This window comes from Castor canadensis, chromosome 11 (genome assembly GCF_047511655.1).
Source record: "Castor canadensis chromosome 11, mCasCan1.hap1v2, whole genome shotgun sequence".
NCBI lineage: Eukaryota > Metazoa > Chordata > Mammalia > Rodentia > Castoridae > Castor > Castor canadensis.
Genome location: NC_133396.1, coordinates 120,480,924 through 120,500,662, shown reverse-complemented (window position 1 = coordinate 120,500,662; position 19,739 = coordinate 120,480,924). Strand labels below are relative to the sequence as shown.

At 37.1% G+C, this 19,739-nt stretch overlaps 1 protein-coding gene and 1 pseudogene across 16 annotated transcripts in view; both read left to right on the top strand.

Annotated features, from left to right (window-relative positions):
- The window catches only part of Rps6kc1 (ribosomal protein S6 kinase C1), a 162,801-nt gene that overhangs the window by 65,971 nt on the left and 77,091 nt on the right, over positions 1–19,739 (top strand). The gene's annotated exons all lie outside the window — the stretch shown is intronic.
- On the top strand, positions 6,897–7,009 carry LOC141414524 (small nucleolar RNA SNORA40; annotated as a pseudogene).

The window sequence follows — 19,739 nt, the reverse complement described above, 5'->3', positions numbered from 1 at the left end:
GGAAATTAAGATATGCACAAATTGCCATTTGCTCAAGGACTCAGCCAGTAATATTTGAGCTAGGATTTTAACCTAGGTCTTTCCAAATCTAAATCTTGTCTTCTTTCCACTGTGCCATGCTACTTTTCACACACTTCCCTCCTTATTAGGTTAGCTTTTCAAAATGGAGAAGCAGCAAATCTTCAGTGTAAAGTATTAAAAACTTTATTTTGAATATTCATTCTTTTCCCATCTCTCATTTGTTTATTCCACCATTTATCTTCCTAGTTGATCATTCAATAAGCATTTGTTACTCAATAGGGAATATACAATGTTTTTTCCTTGTGAAAATACAATTTTGAGTGATGCCCCTTCAAAATGAGATATTTCTGTCGACTCTGTAGAATGTTAATATGACCCAGGATTATGGAGTATATATTGGTGAGGTACTTGGTACCACACCTGTTGCTTTGCTTTTAACTTGTTGCCCATGCCAGTTTTTAAATCCTCCCCTCCCTCTTTTCTGCCCTCCTGCTCTTTCTCCTCTGCTCCCTGCCTTTTCTTTTCTTCTTTTGTTTCAATTGAAATCTCCTGCATATATTGTGAATGAAATTTATAATGAAAAGATTTCCCTGGATATTGGTAACATGTAATTTTTCTTTGAATGTTTTCAGTTGATGTTTTTGACCAGAGAGACTATTTTTAGTGTTAATACTTGCTTAGAGATACAAACCATGTTCTGCTGTTTTGTTCTGGTAAGTGGCCTGATCTGCTGTACCAAGTCATTTTTCATAGTTTACCCCATCCCTGGGTACGTATGTGCTAGAGTCTTAGGGATATTCCGACATGTTCTGAAAACTGTGACCTTTCTGAAGAAAAAACTTTTCTTATTTTGACTGTTTAGGGTCCCTTGCAGTTTCATATAAATTTAGGAATTAGTTCTTCCATTTCTGTAAAATGGGTACTTGGAATTTTGGTAGGAATTGCTTTAAATTTGTAAACAAATTTTGAGAGTATTACAATCCTGACAATTTTAATTCTTTCAGTCTATGAATACAGGATGTCTTTCCATTTATTTAGGTCATTAATTTCTTTCAGCAATGGTTTATGTTTTCACTGTATGAATCTTTTAGTTCCTGGGTTAAATTTATTCCTAAATTTATTACCTCACTCATTTGAATGGTAGTATAAATGGAATTTTTTTTCTTTTCAGATTGCTCATTACTGCTGTATATAGATTCAATGGTTTTTTGTGTCTTGATCTTCTACCCAACAAATTGTTCAATTTGTTTTATTAGGTTTTGTTGTTTTATTGTGGGTTCTTTCTCATTTTATCTGTGAATAGAAACACTTTTACTGCCTCCTTTTCAGTTTGAATACCTTTCCTTTTCAAAAAATTTTTTGTTTGATGGGTTTCATTATGCTGTCTTCGTATGCATATATGAAGCATATTTCGATCCTCTTTCTTTTTGCCTAATGCTTTGGCTAGAAATTCTAGTGAAATGCATTCAGAAAGTAGGCATCCTGTCTTATTCCTGACCTTAGGCAGAAAACTTTTAATCTTTTACATTGAATGTGATGTTAACTAACTTTTCCTTTTCTTTTTGGTGGTGACTGGGCATTGAGCTCGGGGCTACCATTTGAGCTATACCTTAATTCTTTTGCTTTTTCAAAGTTTGTTTTTCAGATCGGATCTCATGGTTTCTCTGGGCTGACCTTGGACCGTGACCCTTCTTCTGCCTTTGCTCCCAAGGTGTGAGCTACTATGCCTGGCTAGTTTTGTGATAGGGTCTCATTAATTCTTGCCCAGGTTGGCCTTGAATTACAACTCTCCTATCCCTGCCTCCTGAGCAGCTGGAATTATAGGAGTGTACCGTTATGCTGGGTGAAGCTATTTTTTTGTTTTTTAAATAATTGTCCTTTATTAGATTCAGGTGGTTCCCTTCTATTCCTAGGTTTGGTTGTTTTCATCATGCATTAGATTTTGTCAAATGCTTTTTCTGCCTCAACTCAAAATGATCTTTGTTTTTCCTTTGCTCTATTAATGTATTGTATTGGTTTTCTTATGTTGAACCACTTTTGCATTCCTAGGGTAAATACTGCTTCCATAGAGATTTATGTCATAAAATTGAATCCCATTGTGCCTTATAGTATTTTGTTTATATTTTGCTTGCTATTATAATGTAGTTGCAAAATAAGGGCTGCTCATGGAAGTTAGAGCTTTCTGTACATCTCATTCTGGAAGTGGAGGTCTTTTCAAAAGAGCACTATAAACTTTGAGAATGTTTCGTTATGAAAATTTTCTACAGCCTTTTCTGTTTTAAAATCAAATGTATCCCCTACACATTTAATAAATTACCTTAGTTGAGGATTTTTCAGATCTTAACTTTTGAAACTGGCTAAAAGAATTTTGAAGCAGTAAAGTTGAGATTTTTAAAAATTAGAAATTTAAGCAGTTTGAATATGTCACTATTCTGTCTTGTCCTCCTTGTCAGCATTCTGGTTCCTCTTTTCTCTGATTAATCTAGGAAGTCTCTGCCAACAGGAGAAAGCAATTACTAATGCAGTTAACTCAGAAAGCGCTATTTCATAGGTTCAGAGAGAACGCTTTAGATTCTTAGCTCGCAGTGTTCACAAATGAAAATAATTGCCCTTATAATTACCCTATAATGGGGGATTGGGGATGTAGCTCAGTGGTTCAGTGTTTACCTAGCATGTGCGAGGCCCTGGGTTCGATCCTTAGTACCACAAAATAAACCAAGAAACAAGCAAACAAAAACAAAACAACCATGTACTCAAGTCAACCCTTCTTTCAGGTTTTGTGTTAGACTGGGCTCTTTCAGTTATGGCTAATAAAATCCTAAGCAACTCACATAGAAAAGAATTTTAGCCCACATAAATGAATGGTTCATTGGTTACCTGTAGCTTTATTTAGGTGTTCAAGAAATGTCTTCTGGTCTCTGTCTTTCTGTTTACCTGTCTCTATACACATCCTGTACTTGCTACACCCCTTTTCTCTGATTTGATCCTCAGGAGATTGGAGGGAATGGGTATCTTCTCCCAAACTACAATAAACATTTCATGGAAGATCGGCCTGGTGCTCTCACTTCTGTCTTCCTAACCTGGTTAGGCCCTTGGTCATTCCTGGACTGAGCTACATGTGATGGACCACATGAATTGAACATCAGAGCTGCAGAATATGGGAGGTGTGGGTCAGAGAGAGGAATAAGCAAAACGAACGAACATGTCATCCTGTACTTATCCTTACTGGCTTGTTGTTAGTGCCATTTATTATTCTTTCTCCTGTAGCCTTCAAAAAAAAAAAGGTTGTTTTGGTTATTTATATGTTTTTCTTATGTGTTTCTTAGACTATAATTCTCTAGAGAACAGGCATCGTAGCTCTTTTTTAAACTTTTGATTGAAGTGTAATTATGTATACAGGAAAGTATGTTAGTATATGGCTTAATGTATTTTCACACATGGAAAACTTCCACAGAACTTGCTTCTGGATCAAGAGGCTAGGAATTCTCTAGCACCTCGAAGCTTTGTCATCTCCCCTCCCAGTTCCCTCTTCTCCAAATGTAGCTGCTATGCAGATCTTTTAACAGCATTGGATGAGGTTTGCTTGCTTTTTTGTCTTTCCCACCTTGTTTCTTTTATTTTTTCTTTCTTTATTTTGGAGACATGGTTTCACCATAAAGCTCAGGTTGGCCTCCAACTAATATTTCTCCTGCCTCCACCTCCCATGTACTGGGATTTCAGGCATGCCACATTACCTCTGGCTTCTCTTTTATTTCTGTAGAGTCCTTACCTTTCTCACATTTCCTTCTTTCTCCTTACCTTTTCACTGCCACATCTTCCACAGAGGTTACTTCTTTTCTGTATGTCTGATTCTTCTCCAGCAGGAAAGCTTTAGTGAGCCTCTCACTTTGTTTCCAGTCAGTTTCTAGCCTCCTCTTTGTAGCCTGGGCTTTGAAGTACTAAGACCCAGCCTATGTGTAGTAGAACTATCTTTCTGGAGGATTATTCCCCCTCTGCTTTGCTTTGGGTCTTCTGCTCCCTTCTGTCCTCCCCATACCCCAGGGAATAACTTGAGCCTTGCCTCCTCTGTCTCCGCCTCCACAGACCTGTGGTGGGGTGCTCTAGGAGCTCTGTTGTAATTTGATTTATTTCCCTGTTTACAGATGATCTGAATATCATGGTATTCTTTGCTTCCTAGTTATGCTGAAAATGTGGGTCATATGTGAATTTCTTTGCTGTCTGATGGTTTGTTTTTTGAGATGTTATATGTAGGGAGATTGGAAATTGGGTAGCCAACATTGTCCTCCAGGCCTAGGAGTCCACATGGATTGTTTTTTTTTTTTTTTTTTAAGAATGTTTAACAGCTTTATTCAGTTGTGATGTATTATACTTTTTATGTATCAGTGGATTTTATTGCTAATATTTATTCTTGTATTTTTCATATATATGTATATTTGGTAGACTTAAAAATAAATCGTGAACATTATTGTGGCCTTCACCCCATGGTTTACATAATCAGAAAAGAGGGTCATTCTATGTATTCACAGTGCAGTGATCATACTTAACATATGGGAATGGTTTTACTAGTGGATTTAGTTTCTTCCATAGGTACCCAGTTGTTAAAATTATATATCTAGGATTGGTGGAGTGGCTCAAATGGTAGAGCATCTGCCTAGCAAGAGTGAAGCTCTGAGTTCAAACCCCAGTACCACCAAAAAATTATATATATTAAAGAAGATATATATTTCTCCTTTTGCCATGTTGATAGGTTGTATTTTTCAGGTAATTTATCTATTTCATACAAGTGGTCAAATTTATAAAATGTAACATTGGTTTTAATATCCCTATGCATTTTTTTTTTTTGGTAGTGTTGGGGATAGGACCCAGGGCCATCCCCTTTCACATTTGTAAAGTTCCTTTAGCTCAGTAAAAGAGCATATTCACAGGTTCTAGAACATGGACATCTTTAGTCATCCATTCATTATTCTGCCTTCTATACCTGTGAATTACTCAGAAGTATAGCATGAGCATATGAGGATATTGTTTAATTTTCTGGCAGTTGGAGTTTTTCTGATTATCTTTTCCCTCCCTCCCTCTTTCCCCCCTCCCCCCTTCCCCCTTTCCTCTTTCCTCTGTACCCCTTTCTCTCTCCTTTCCTCTCCCTCTCCTCCCTCTCTCCTTGTCCCTCTTCCTCTCCCTCTCCTTTTCCTTTTCCTGATTTCTGTTTTAATTGCATATACTCAAAGAACTAAGTCTGAATCATTCCAGTGTTTTGAAATGAGGCTTTTCTTGGGGGCAGTACTGAAGTTTGTACTCAGTGCCTCACTTACTAGGCAGGTGCTCTACCACTTGAGCCATTCTACCAGCCCTTGCTGAGGCTTTATGGCCAACGGTTTGGTCTTGTTTATCTTTTTGGAACAGGGTCTTACTCTGTAGCTCAGGCTTGCCCAGTACTCTCCATCTTCCTACCTCACCCTCTGTACTAGGACTACATGTGTGTACCACCACATCCCGCACCCTGCCCTGTGATCATCTTTTGTAGAATTTTGAAATAGAATGTTTGATATATTCAAAAATAATCTGAGAGTTTCATGATATAGTAATCTATAGCATTACTACTCCTTTCCTTTTCCTTTCCCTTTCCTTCCCCCTTTCCTCCCTTCCCCTTTCTTTGATGGTGTTGAGGATTGAACCTAGGACCTTGCATACACTAGGCAAATACTTTACCACTGATTTATACACCCAGTCCCACCAGTGGTTTCTTAATTATTGAGTAGCCTTAGGCCCAGATCATTAAATTATTTATTATTTATTGTGGTGCTAGGGATCAAACCTAAAGCCTTGTGTATGCTAGGCAAGTGCTCTACCACTGAGCCACATCTGCGGCCTCTTAAATTGATTTTTAAAATGTATGGGGTGTGTTTAAATTATTCTCTGATTAATTAAAGCACACCTATTTTATTGGCTTGTGGGGGGAAGGACTACAAATGTGTAAAATCTTGCTATAAAAGTTATCTTGAATGAATCTAGACCAGTGACAATCCTTTCTCCTACAAAAGAAGGGTACTCTATAGGGCAGTGAGGAACACAGACTTTGGTTACTCAGAGGAAGTAAAAGCAGACATTAGAAACAAAGGACCCTAAATTGGATTTTTTATTGTGGCTGATTGGATTGGTTTAAGTGGAGAGAAAACAATGCCTTGACCTACACTGTTGATAAAAGGCCCATTCTTACCTAGGTTACAGGAAGTAAGATTAGAAAGAATAAATAATGAGAAGAGGCCAATATCTAGTGATAGAGGAAACAGAATATAAAATTTTTACTAGTGTAATCTAGCAAGCCAGGTCAATTTAGTTCCATGTTCTGGCAGATACCTGAGCAGATGTGCGGGAGAAATCATACATTCTAGGCAGATTGATAACCATCATGAGTGCAGTATTCTAATTCTAACTGAGACCTCAACTCTTAACATTATTTTGTTAACTCATATGTCCCACAGTCTGCAGTGATGGCTTCATATATCCCCTACTTTCCTAAATCTCTTCTGTTATTCTGATAATAATTTTTTGATTTTTCTAATTCTTAAGTTGACTTTTCTACATCTACTTTGCCAGTCCTTCCCCACTTGATCTTTAAGTGCTGAATTCATTGAGATTTTGTCTTTAGCCTTCTTAGGCTTCTACCCTATTCTCCTTAATGCCATTTCAGTATTATATGACATCAGTAACTATCTACAATAACACCGTACAACAGAAATATAATGTAAGATATACATGTAATCTTAAATTTCCTAGTAGCCACATTTAAAAAATAAGGTGTCCACCGATGGCCAACATGGGTAATAGGGACCATATTCACTTTCCTGCCTGAAGCAACTAAAAATATAAGACAAAAATATATTTAAATATGTGAACAAATACTTACAGACAGGTCCAAAAAATAAATCATCTTTTGCAACCCAAAACTCATTGTTCAATATAAGTTTTGATACATATAAGAAGGAATACGAAATCTAAGGAAAAATATTTTTAACTATGGTTTCAAGACACTAGACATCAGGAAGTGAAAGACAATGGTTTCTGAATATAGGAAACAACTAGGCTCATGATTGCTTCAGCATACAGACTTGAATTTCTCCAGCTTTTGGTGAGGGGAAGGTAAACCATGTGGTTCTTGGTAGAGCCTTTGAGTTAAAGGGATGGAGTCGAGAGACTGCGACATGAGTTGCAGTTAGGTCTTGCAGGGTAGAGATGGCAGGATCATTGCCTGACGTCTAGTGTCCCGTCTAGAGAGCAGATGGGAAATTCATCAACATACTGATCAGTGCGTGCATGTGTGGGAAACTCTCTTAAGGCCAGTGAAGGATCCACCACAAAGCAACAAGTGAAATGATTCTGGACGGTTACGCAGGGCTGGGAGGAGTGAGTGTCTGTTGCCAAAAGGAAGCCTGCAAAGCTGCAGCCATGAGATACTGGCTAGAATACTCATGAGAAATAGTACTAGTGTGGACAGTGATTAGTTCTGTGCCACTCTAGCCATTCATAAAAAGAAGACCTGGAAGAGAAACTATTCCCAAGAAACATAACTACATCCTAGAATAAAGCTCAAGAATATTGATAAGGAGTTAGGAAAACATCTACAGCCTAGCTAGGTGAAATTCAGTCACTAGGATCCTATAAAAGATTGCTGTACATACAAACAGGAAAAATTGTGACCTTAAGTAAGGGAAAAAGTGAATCAAAATCCATCCAGAAGTGGGATGTAGATATTAGAATTATCAGACAGGGACTATAAGAGTTATTATAGTGTTGATTATACAACAAAAGTTAGGTAGAGATGTGTGTGTATTATACTGATTAATTAATTAGAGTCTTTTAAAAAGCCAAATTGATAAAAGCTATAATATCAGAAATGAAAAATACAAGGGGTGGGATTAGTGTCAGATAACATATTGCAGAAGAAAAGATTAATGAACTTGAGTATATAGCAGAAGAAACTATCCAAAATGAAGCATGGAGAGGTAAAAGAATGAAGAAAGTGAAGACATCATCATTGAGCTATAGAACAATTTCTGTGTTATGTAACTGGAACCCCTGGGAAAGAAGAGGGAAACAAAATATTTGAAGACAGCTTAAAAGCTTTCCAAATGTGATAAAATCATTCAGTCCACATTTACAAGAAGCCTAACAAATCCCAAGCACAAGAAACATGAAAACTGCACCACAGTACATTACAATAACATTGCTCAAAGCCAGCAATAGAGAGAAAGGCTTAAAAGAAGTGTGTGTCTGTGTGTGGAAATCATTACAAAACAAAGATAAGAATGCCACCAGACTTCTTGTTGGAAACAAAGCAATCAAGAAGAATCTTGATCACGTTTTTTGTCATTACTAGGTTTTGAACTCACTTGCTAGGCAGGTGCTCTACCACTTGAGCCACTCTGCCAGGCCTGTCATATTTACTTGATTAAGCTTTTTCACAGTCTAAAAATGTCAGTTTTTGTTTCTGATAACATTTTTTTTCCAAAAACGATATTTTGGTAGATATTAGTATAGTTATTCTGCCTGTTTATAATTATTTTTTTACCTAGTATATTTTTCTCTTTTTAAAGAGATATTGGAGATTGAACTCAGGGCTTTGTGCTTGTTGGGCAGGTGCTGTATGTTGTGAGCTACTTCCCCAGCCCTTTTGTTCTGGTTATTTTTTGAGATAGGGTCTTGCTTTTTTGCTGGGATTGGCCTGGACTGCAATTTCCTTTCATTTTTTTTTCTTGTTTGTTTGCTTGGATTTGGGTTATTCTCTGGTGTCTTTACAGTTTTTTAAAAAAATAAATTTAATTTAGGTATCTCTTGTATGGTGGGTTTGTTAGCAACAGATTCTCTTCCATCTTTATCTCAGAATGTCTTTTGTGCTTTCACTGTTGATAGTTTTGTTGGATATTAGATTATTGGTTGATGGTCTCCCTGCCTTTAATATTTTTAATTTTCTATCCCATTGCTCTCTGGCTTCCATTTTCAGGTATGTCAGTTGTTAATTGTATTGAGGTTCCCCAGTACGTGATGAATAATTTTTTTTGTGGTACTAGGGTTTGAACTTAGGATCTACAACTTGAGCCACTCCATGACCCCCCCCCCCTTTTTTTTTTGTGATGGATTTTTTTTGAGATAGAGCCTCAAGAGCTATTTGCCTGGGTTGGCTTTGAACCGTGATCCTCCTGATCTCTGTCTCCTAAGTATCTAGGATTACAGGCGTGAGGCACTGGCACCTGGCATGAGTAATGAATGTTCTTTTGTTGCTGTTGTGATTTTCTCTTTGATTTGGCTTTTAATGGTTTAGCTATTTATATGTCTAGGTGTGCATCTGTTTGAGTTTATCCTTCTTGACATTTTTTTATATCCTTGGTATTCATTAATACCTTCTTAAATGTGCAGATCAGTGTTCATTCAGTTTGGGGAGTTGTCACTAAGTTTTCATCGATTGTTTTCCTGCCAGCATCTTTCACTCTTCTCTATTTCTTTGACTGAATTATGTATATGTTAGCCTACTTGTTTTTTTGTAGGTGTTTGAGCCTCCATTTTTTTGTTTTGTTTCCTGTTCATTTTTGCAGAACTGGGGTTTGTACTTAGGCTCTGTATTTACTAGGCAGGCACTTTACCACTTGAGACATTCTACCAGCTTTAGAGACATTTGACCATTTTTTGTTTGTTTATTTCTCAGTATGGGCCGCATTTGCTTGTTTCTTTCCATGTCTCCTACTTTTTTTTGTTCATTAATTGACATTTTAGATAATACATTATAGCAACTCCAGATCCTCCCTCCAGCTGGAGGAGTGGGCTCAAGTTTGTAGTGTGAAGCCCTTTCTTCTTAACCCCAGTACCATCAAAACCCACTCCCCAAAACAAAACAAAACAAAACAAAACCCAAAGACATATTCTATTACCTTCTCATTCCCCAAGGATAGTGATCATTGCTTCTTTTTCACTTTTATTTTTTTTTGGCCAACCAGTGGTTGTGCTTCAACAGTTTGAACCCGTGAGGTATCTGTATGTGGATCAGGGACTGTGATCTAATATCTGACAGTTTACAAATCTTTATTGACTTTTTTTTCTGCTTGTGCAAGGCCTTCCATTTACAAGGGATGAATAGATAGCTGGGGCTTTGTGGACTCTTCTGTGTGTGCTTTTAACTTTTAAGATTCCCCAGGAATATGTGGGAGCTTCTCAAAGCACACCCTGGATGTCTGGTTTCTCAGATTTCCCTGTTAAATTTTTGGCTTGTCTGTTTGCCATCAGTTGCTATTGACTTCAACCACCTGCCCCCATCTTTTAAATGGAGATCCAAATCCATTTAATCCATTTACTGGATGAGCCCCTCCAGTAGCAGGAAGGTTGTTGGTCCTCATAGCTACCTTCCCATTGTGACTGGGGTGGGGAGCAAATAGGAGTAGCCCATTGTTAAAATACTACAGACCCTTGTTTCTCTTACTCAACAACTTTTTTTAATATAAATATTTCTTAACTTTTTGTATGTCTCCATCAACATCCAGTTTTCTTTTTTGATAATTTTGTTTTGTTTCAGCTGGAGAGAGAGGTCTTGCTGAACTCTTCACTTTGAAATTCTTCTGTTCTTTCTTCTATAACTTCTGTTCTTACTTAATCTAATCTGTTCTTTTTCTTCCGACAGCCTGAGTGTTTTTGTTTTTGTTTTAGGCAGTACTGGAACTTAGAACTCAGGGCCTCACACTTGCTAGACAGACATTCTACTACTTGAGCCAAGTACCCAGTCCCAGTGATTTTTTTAAAAAATGGAATCTAACATGTCATTTTCTTCTTTTAAAAAACTCATTACTTTCAGGATAAAATTCAGAGTTACTGCGGTCTACAAGGCTGTGCATGATTTAGCTTCTACCCCTTTTCCCAGACTGATCTTGAATCATTCTCTTCACATGTATTTCTTTAGCCACATTGACCTTTTACTTCCTGGAACCATCATCTTTCCAGGTTAGAACTTTCCTGGAGTTGTGCTGTTTGGCGTGCTTTTCCGTACTTCAGTCTGCTGGCTCACACATCTGAGGTCAATATGCATTTCCTGAAGAACACTGTTTTTTCTTCAAGTTCTTATGATGTTTACAATGAAGTAATTATTTTTGCCATTATTTATTGAGTGAATAGATCTCAGTCACCTATAATATCCTCAAAGGCAAGGCATTTGCTTGTATCTTCTAGCATAGAGCCTAGAACACAGGAAGTTCTCTAAATATTTTTGTGCAGGAGAATGATTCTCTATTACATGGGTAGTACCTAACCAGAGGGAAGGAGAAAGTTCATAGGAAAGGCTTCTTGGAGGAGGTTATAAATTGAATCTGAAAGATTGTGTAATCAATAGCCAATAGTCAATCATGGAACGTCTAAAAATAACAAATGAGTTTGAAATACATTTCAGTACTCTACATAGGCATCAATATATTTATTCCTAATATTTGGCAATGTGTAGAATTCAATCATTTGAAGTGGTATTAATTTATATGCATTATTACATTTATATTTGTAGCTATGTAAGTAGTAGATTCATATTGAGACCTCTTGGCAATTTGACCCTTTGTTTGATTTCTTTAATAAGCTCTGTCTTATTCCCTTTCTTTGTGTTTCCTACTCTAGCATCCTTGGAAATAGGACTCTGCCCTGACTTGATCAGACTCTACCCTTAAATCTCCCTAAATAAGCATTTGACCTAAAGCTCAGGCTTGGCTATAACAGTTTTCTGATCTTTGTGGGAATAAGGTGGGAATAGATACTTATTGCCTATCACAGTAGCTAATATTCAGGGGAAGCCATGTTAAATTAGTTTTAATTAATTCTGCTTAAAAATGGAGTAACTCAATTAAGGAAGATTTATATCACAATAAAAAGTTAAATAAAACTGGACTCATGATGTTTAATTCTCCACTGACTTTTAAAAATTTGAGTGTGAAAACAAACAGAAACCCTTGTTCCCTGAGAATTTTTTGTTGCCTGACTTTTTTTGTACTGCAGATAGTCACCACTGATATTTTTAAAAATGCCTTCTTGTTTTTTAGGAGAAGGAACCATAGGAAAATAGTATAGGGTTGTGCTTCGTTCTTACTCCTAGGTTTTGTTGGCTCTGGAGATAGAACTTTAGAGATCACATACCTTGGGCCAGTAGGAATGTCCATCTGGGAACAATTATTGCCATACAGTATAAGTTATTGCAAAACGATGGTAGTAGTATGATGTAGTCAGTACTTGAGAATAAATTGAATATGAAGCACAGTGTGTTTTGGGAAGGAGTTGGTACTTCATTTGTCGTGCTAAATATATATAGATTTGGCAGATGTAGATGAAATGAATATTATATCAACCAAAATGAATCCTTAGACTTTGATTCTCAGGAGGCTTACCATATTGTAGCCTTTTGGTATATAACATGCTGTGTCTCCTACAAGGTTACAACTGGAGGCAGAATGTCTAGATGCATAGTTTGCTGACATATGCTTCTTAAATTGTTGGCTATTTTAGTGTTAAGTTTTATGTTGAGCATTTTATGTTTTAATAACAAAAATGTTTACAGGAAATTATAGCTTGGAAAAAGAGAAGCACTCCTGTTTCAGCAAAAAAACTAGGTAAAGCATTGATGTGGGGTAAAGTAGCTGTGGAGTTTTATATTCAGATTGTATGAACAGTAAACAGAGCATCTAAAATAACCACTTGCACATTGCAACAAACACATCATCATTTGCTTAAAAAAGAGTTATAATTACAGTTGACGAAGCATGGACACCATAAAAAATGCATTAGTTTGGCTTGACACATTAATTACCTGTTTTTGCAGATGTTTTTATGTATTGTTGTGTGAACAGTTTACAAAATAATTACAGGAAAGTCATATGGAAAATAAACTAAGTGGGTGGTTTCTCATCTAAATATTTTCATTCATGTGACTCGTGTGAGGCACAGCTGCTGTGGAGCAAAAGCAGAGAGATGAGGATTCTCGAAGGGTTTTTATTAGACAATTTCTGTTTTCAGTATTAAGCATATTTTTATATCTTTAACGACACAGTTTAAAAACATTAAATTGAGAGGGCTGGCTTAATCCCAGGGTTACTAAAAAATCCTTGATTTGGACCAGAAAAAATGTAAATATCTGTGAGTAAAGTAAATCAAATGAAATAAAAAAAAACCCGTAAAAGGAAAACTACTGTTATTTTAGTACTAACAGGTAATTAGGCATTTTGAAAAAGACTTAAACATTATTTTGTAATTACTCAAGTTACAAAAATATATAACTTATGGCTTGTTATATCTTTGTAATGAAATGTCATTTTGAATAAATTGCACAGAAGTTCAGTTTCCACATTCTCTCTTACGAAGTTTTGAAAATGTAAACCTGCTTCTTCTCAGCAGCTTGCTGTGTTGCTATTAGTAATCTCGAAGTGGGTGTCACTCGAAAAATTACCACATCATTGTGCAGACATGTTGTACTTTTATACACTTTTAAGAAACCTGTCTTTCAAAATTGTGACAAACAGTAAAAGATAGTTAGTTTATAGACTTCATCCTATTTACATTCTAAGTACTTAGGATGTCTAGGCTTTGTTTCCTTGTTGATACTGATAGGATGTTTTTCAGAAAATTATTTCAAAATGTAGGTTCTCTTTTTAGTTCAGTCATGCCACTTTGGACTGTGTTCTTCTATGTTCCTTTTGTGTGCATTTCAGATAGATAATGAAGACAATAATTATGCAGACCTTTTGTTAGAGAAAGGTAATAAGTTATAGAAGGAGGTAACTGAGGCATTTGTAGGTATGAAGTTATAATAGTCCTCTCTTTTCCTTGGTTTCATTTTGTGTGGTTTTAGTTAGCCATAGTCCACTGGGACCTAAAAATATAAATGGAAAATTTGAGAAATTAACATTTCACAAGTGTTAAATTGCACACCATACTGAGTAGCATCGTGAAGTCCAAAGCCATCCTGTTCTATCTTGTGCCATCCCACCTGGGACATCCATGTTGTATACCTATCTGACTGTTAGTCATGTTGGAGCCAACTTGGTTATCAGATTGACTGTCATGGTATCACATGACTTATATAATATGAGTTGGTACTGTCTGATGTTTTGGGTGATCACTGGGCGTCTTGCAGCCTACATCCCCTGCAGATAAGGGGATATATTGTTAATCAGAACTTGTGAAGTAATTCATTTTTTTACTTATCCATTCATTTGTTTAATAAAATTTTACTGAAGTGTCTTCTACAAGTAATATTCTATGACAACATGCCTGGGACATACCAGACAACTCAGTGATTATTTGTCATCTCTCCTAAAGGGGGCCAGGGTAAATGGTATTGGAGGACTTTACTCTGTACGCTAAAGCCAATTGAATTTCTAAGGTAGGAAATGCATTAAAAGGAGCCTATGAAACTTCTAGGATTGTGAATAATAAACTGCTGATAATTAGTGATCCTGTTGATCACTTTTCAAAAATAATGTGAATCAGTATCACGACATCAAGAAAACAATTGTTGGTCTCTGGATTCTTTCATGCATTTGTCACTTCTCTGAAGGTGTCTTACATAGCCAGGGAAAGAAAGAATGAGCAAAAGCCCTTGAAGGGATTGGGGAACTTTTTATGATTGCCAGTAGGGCAGGTAACAATTTCTTTAGTTTCATTTCTGAATTTTCCCTTACCTTATTTTTAGTCCAGGCAAAATTTTAGCTCCTTAGTTTTAATTTTTTTTATTTTGTAGCACTAGGGTTTGAACTCAGGACCTGATGCTTGCTAGGCAGGTACTCTTACCACTTGAGCCATTCATTCTATCAGCCCCATAGTTTTAATTATTTATTCCTATTTTTTTCAGTATGTCCTGCTTGCTTTTTAAGAATCTGTTTATCTTCATCTTTCAAAAGCCATTTGACTTTAGAACATAAGGAAACATAGGGGATTGTTGTTGGTATGCCTTGGATGAGGACTGGGATGTAGCTCTGTAGTAGAGTGCTTGCCTAGCGCGTGACAGCCCTAGGTTCAGTCCCCAGCACTGCAAAACCAACCAACCAACCAAAGTGACCTCTCCTTTCTAGCTTTTAGCCAGCCACACCTGTAATCCCAGCACATGGGAGGCTGAGGCAGGAGGATGGCAATTTCAAGACTGGGATGGGCAATTTAGGAGACTGTCTCAAAAAGAAAAAAAAAGAACAAAAACAAATAAGCAAAAAGTGTTTATCATCTCTAAGAATGGCCTGGTAAAAATGTTGCTTTCAAAGAAGTAAATGATAGTCTTCTGCATACTGTCTTTTAAAATTGCAAAACAAAGAAAAGTTAGTTACTGAGCAGAAGAAATTGTTGAACTGATAGGCATTTGACCCTGTGTGATCTAATGGTGCTAGTTTTCATTCAGTATTACTGATAGTATAAAAACTGCTGCATAACATTGGATGCATTCAATTGAGGCAATGCCTCAGCATGAATATTATTATGGCTTTTGCTTTTACCATCCTTTGGTGACTTTCTGAACTTATAGCAGCCATGTAATGATTGGTTTTGAACAAGCATTAATAGGGGGTTGACTTAACTGCAAAAAGAAAGGAAATTCCCTAACTGACCGGTTCACATTGAGCGCAGAAAAGCCAATGGCTTCAGCATTGTGGTAGACATGTAGAACCATAAATTATTACTCTCCTCAAGGTTGCCTTTTGTTGTCAGAACACTTAGCATAAGGCAGAAATGGCAGGCTATACCTGAAAAGAACAAAAACATGTTAAATATAATAAATCAGCACTTACAAAAACTACAACTACCAAGGCCATCTCAAAGAGAAGAATTCTTTTATGTGACTAAAATTGTAAAGAAAAGAAAAGAAAAGGAAAAGCAATAAGAAACAAAAACTCATTGCAGCACCTCCAGATTGGTTTAGATGTTCTTTCTAATGTAAATCTGAATGAAACCAAGCATGCTTGAACTAAGCATGTCGGAAAGTAGTTGAGGAGCAGAGGAATAGAGAGAAGAATACAAGATGTGACTAGCAGAGTCTTATGTGGGAGTTACGCTCTGTGTATGTGGTGAAAATTTAGTCAAAGTATTCTTAAAATTTCCCATGAAATGTACATATTAACATAATGTCTTTCAAGAAATCTAAGTTGGCTAGTTCTTTATCTGACATTGCTTTTGCTTTGTTGAACAAATTATGAGGGTATTTGCTATTTTCTCCTTAGTGACCTAAGAGTGGAAGAGCAGAATTGGAAGTTCTTAGTACTGTCCTGCCATTTCTGGCCTGTGTTCCTTTATGTTCCTTTTGTATACCCTCTGTGTAGTGGGAAGTATACCTCTTAGTAGCTTTTATTTTTCTTTATGTTTTTCTGTCGTCTTGGGTCTTTCTCCATTCTGATTCTATTCTGCTATGTTGTCTGATAGGTAATAGTTTATTTTCTCTTCACCTTTGTTGCCATATTCACCTACACTTGCCCTATGTGCAATTATCAAATTCAAATTCTTTTTTTTTTTTTTCTTTTTGGTGGTGGTACTGGGGTTTGAACTCAGGGCCTCTGACTTGCTAGGCAGGCACTCTACCACTGGAGCTATTCTGCCAGCCCTTTTTTGTATTGGGTATTTTCGAGTTAGGATCTCTGAGATCTGTTTGCCTAGGCTGGCTTTGACCTGTGATCCTCCTGATCACCCAAGTAGCTAGTATTATAGGAGTGAGCCCAGGTTGGTCTGAACTCACTGTGTAGGCCATGCTGGCCTTGAACTCGTAATCTTCCTACCTCAGCCTTTCGAGCGCTATGATTCTAGACATGTACCACCACGCCTGTCAAATTCAATTTCTTCTACTTATATTTAAAGATAGCTTAGTATGATGACAGGTACCCTGATGTATGATAAGACAAAACAAAACAACCACTTGTGTTAGTCAGTTTTTTTGTGAGAGAAACCATTTAAAAGGAGGAATGATTCATTTTTTGGCTCATGCTTGCAGAGGTTTCAGCCCTAGGTTGGCTGGATCCATTGCTTTGGGCATGTGTGTTTTAAAAGGAAGAACAGCTATAAGAAACCATGAAAATTAGAATGAATTACACTTTTTATTTTTTGTGATTTTCAAGACAGAGTTTCACTACTTAGCCCAGGCTAAGTTCAAATTCTTATCTTCCTGCCTCAGCCCCTGTCATTGAGGGTATGCCTGTAAAGGGGATTGTGAGACCCAGGCTCCTTCTGTATGGTACTCCCAAACTCCAGTAAGCAGGTAGTGACAGGTATCTGCAAGAGTTAGCTTTCATCTTTGGTGGATGCTGTTTGTTAGCAGTAGCTGTGACCTCCTTTCAAGGGGCTGATAGGGAAGGAATCATAGCATTTCTATATAAGGATGCTCTCAGAATTTCCTTGGTTGTAGTTTCCATGGAAGTAGACCCACCATTTCAGCTGTTGGCTTCCGGTTCTTGTTTCTCTGTTACTATGGAGACTGTCTAGAAAGTGGCAAAAAAGCCAAAAGTTTAAAAAGCAGTGATCTGATTACAAAATATAGTTAAAATCATCTTTAATCATAGCTAGGTATTCTATAATTTGGCATTTTTGAATTACATGTTAATTTGTAAGAGAAATTAATTTTTTTGAATAGAGCAAAAATTCCTCCCTCCTTTCCTCCCTTGACCCCTATGCCCCTAGTCCTTTTATGGCTTATTTTTCAGGTAGGATCATGTGTTTTTGCTTGGGGTTAGCTTTGCACTGTGACCCTCCTGTCTATGGCCACAGCTGGGATTACAGATGTGCACCACCATGCCTGAATTAATTGGTTGAGATTGTGTCTAGGTACCTTTTACCCAGGTTGGCTTCAAACTTCCAGTTCTCCCAATCTTTGCCTCCCGGTAGCTGGGATTATATGTATGAACCACTGTGTACAGTCATGAATAGAGCAAAATTTTAAGATTTATTAAAGCTAAACCACACTGAATTCAAAACAAAACAAAACAAAACAAAAAAATAAAAGTGCCATAGTTTCTATTGGAGTTGAACCTAAGGTGATCTAGAAATTTTTGTTTAATTGTTAAAGTTAGGGCCTGAAGGGCAAAACCTGAAATGTGAAGAGCTAATGATAGTGGGAATAATAGCCCAAAGCAGTATCCCTAAAGCAAAGGCCTAATAGTGTGTAGACATAGTTGATAGCAGTTATTTATGTGGCACACTTTATGTTCAAGGTATGTTGTAGTTTTTCAGATGATTTTCATAGATAGTTTATACCCACTTTTCAACTGTGTAGAGAAGTCCCCTAAAACCTGGTTTCAGAAAGTAGGTAAAATTTAAGCACAGAGTCAGAAGCGTACTAACATTTTAATTGTGGTTTGAGGAGTAGGAGAGTTACTAACTATTGATTATTCCCCAATTAAAAAGCAGTAGCTCCTCCCTCCTGAGTAGTTATACTCGGGAAGGAGAGAAGAGATGCGATAATAATGTAAAAGGGTGAACAGAAAGTTATTTAGCAAAATTGCCATCTTATCTTCACTGTAGTTTTTCTCTGAAGACTGTTCTCAGTCAGGATTCATTGGCTTGCGTGCACCAAAATCCACAGTTAAACTACTTTAGGTGGAGAAGGTAGGATGTAGATTGACCTGAGACCAGGGACCCCCAGGAAAACTAGGGTTTCTTGTGGGTTTTTTTTTTGTGCTTATTTGTTTTTGTTTTTGTTTTCTCATACTTCTTTCTTTCCTTATCAAGTCTTTTCTTTCAGCTTGGCTTCTTTTGCTTTGGCAGAACCTGTAGTTGCTGGGAGTCCCCCTCTTATTTACAGCTTCAGTAACAGAAGAGGTCTAGTTTGTGTTGTGGCAATTCCTCCCTTCTCCAACTGTGACCAGAAGAGGAGCGTTCTATGATTGACTCTGCTTAGGAGAGGGAATCCCGCCATTGACTAACTAGTCAGTGACTAGAGGGGCTCAGAGCTGAAATAGTGTGAGTGATTGGGAGGAGAATCTGAAGGAGAGGGGAATGGGCATTTTCCAGAAGATGCAGGAAATGCTGTTCCAGACTGAAATAAGCAGAGGTTTTCTACTAGGGCACCTTCCACTATTTGATACCTGCTCTTTGGTTAACTTTATTGCGAAGATGCATTAAGTGAATTATAACAGCACTATCTATTGAGTGTTTTAAAAATTAGTCATGAATCACATGGATTATTATAGAACAATATTTATGAAAGGAACTTTGTAGATTATATGCTTTGTTGGTTTTTAAACTTTGACTTTCAGCCATGGACTCTGTGTTAGTAAGCTATCAACATAACAGAAAACTGAGATAATCAGCTTACCAAGAGGGAAGATTTATTTTGTCTTGCAGTTTTGAAGGTTTCTGTCCACAATTGATTGGTCTTGTAGTTTGGGCCTGTGGTGAAGCCGCATATCATGCAGATCATGGTGGGAGTAGGTGGCAATGCAAAATTGCCCCTCATGGCTGGGAAGCAAAAAAGAAGAAGGAGGAAAAGAAGACCTGGGTTCCAAAACCCTGTTGGGAGACACATCCCCAACCATCTAAAGATCTCCTGCTAGGCCTCACCTCTTAAAGGTTTACAACCTCCCAGTAGTGCCACCTGGGGGCCATGCCTTTAAAGATGAATCTTTAGAGGAACATTCAAGATTCAGATTATAGCAGAATCCTTTCTTCAAATGAAATGCTCTTTCTTAGTCAATCATGTAAGTGGATAAAAATCATCCCATTCTGGTGAGGAGAGACCCATTACTGTA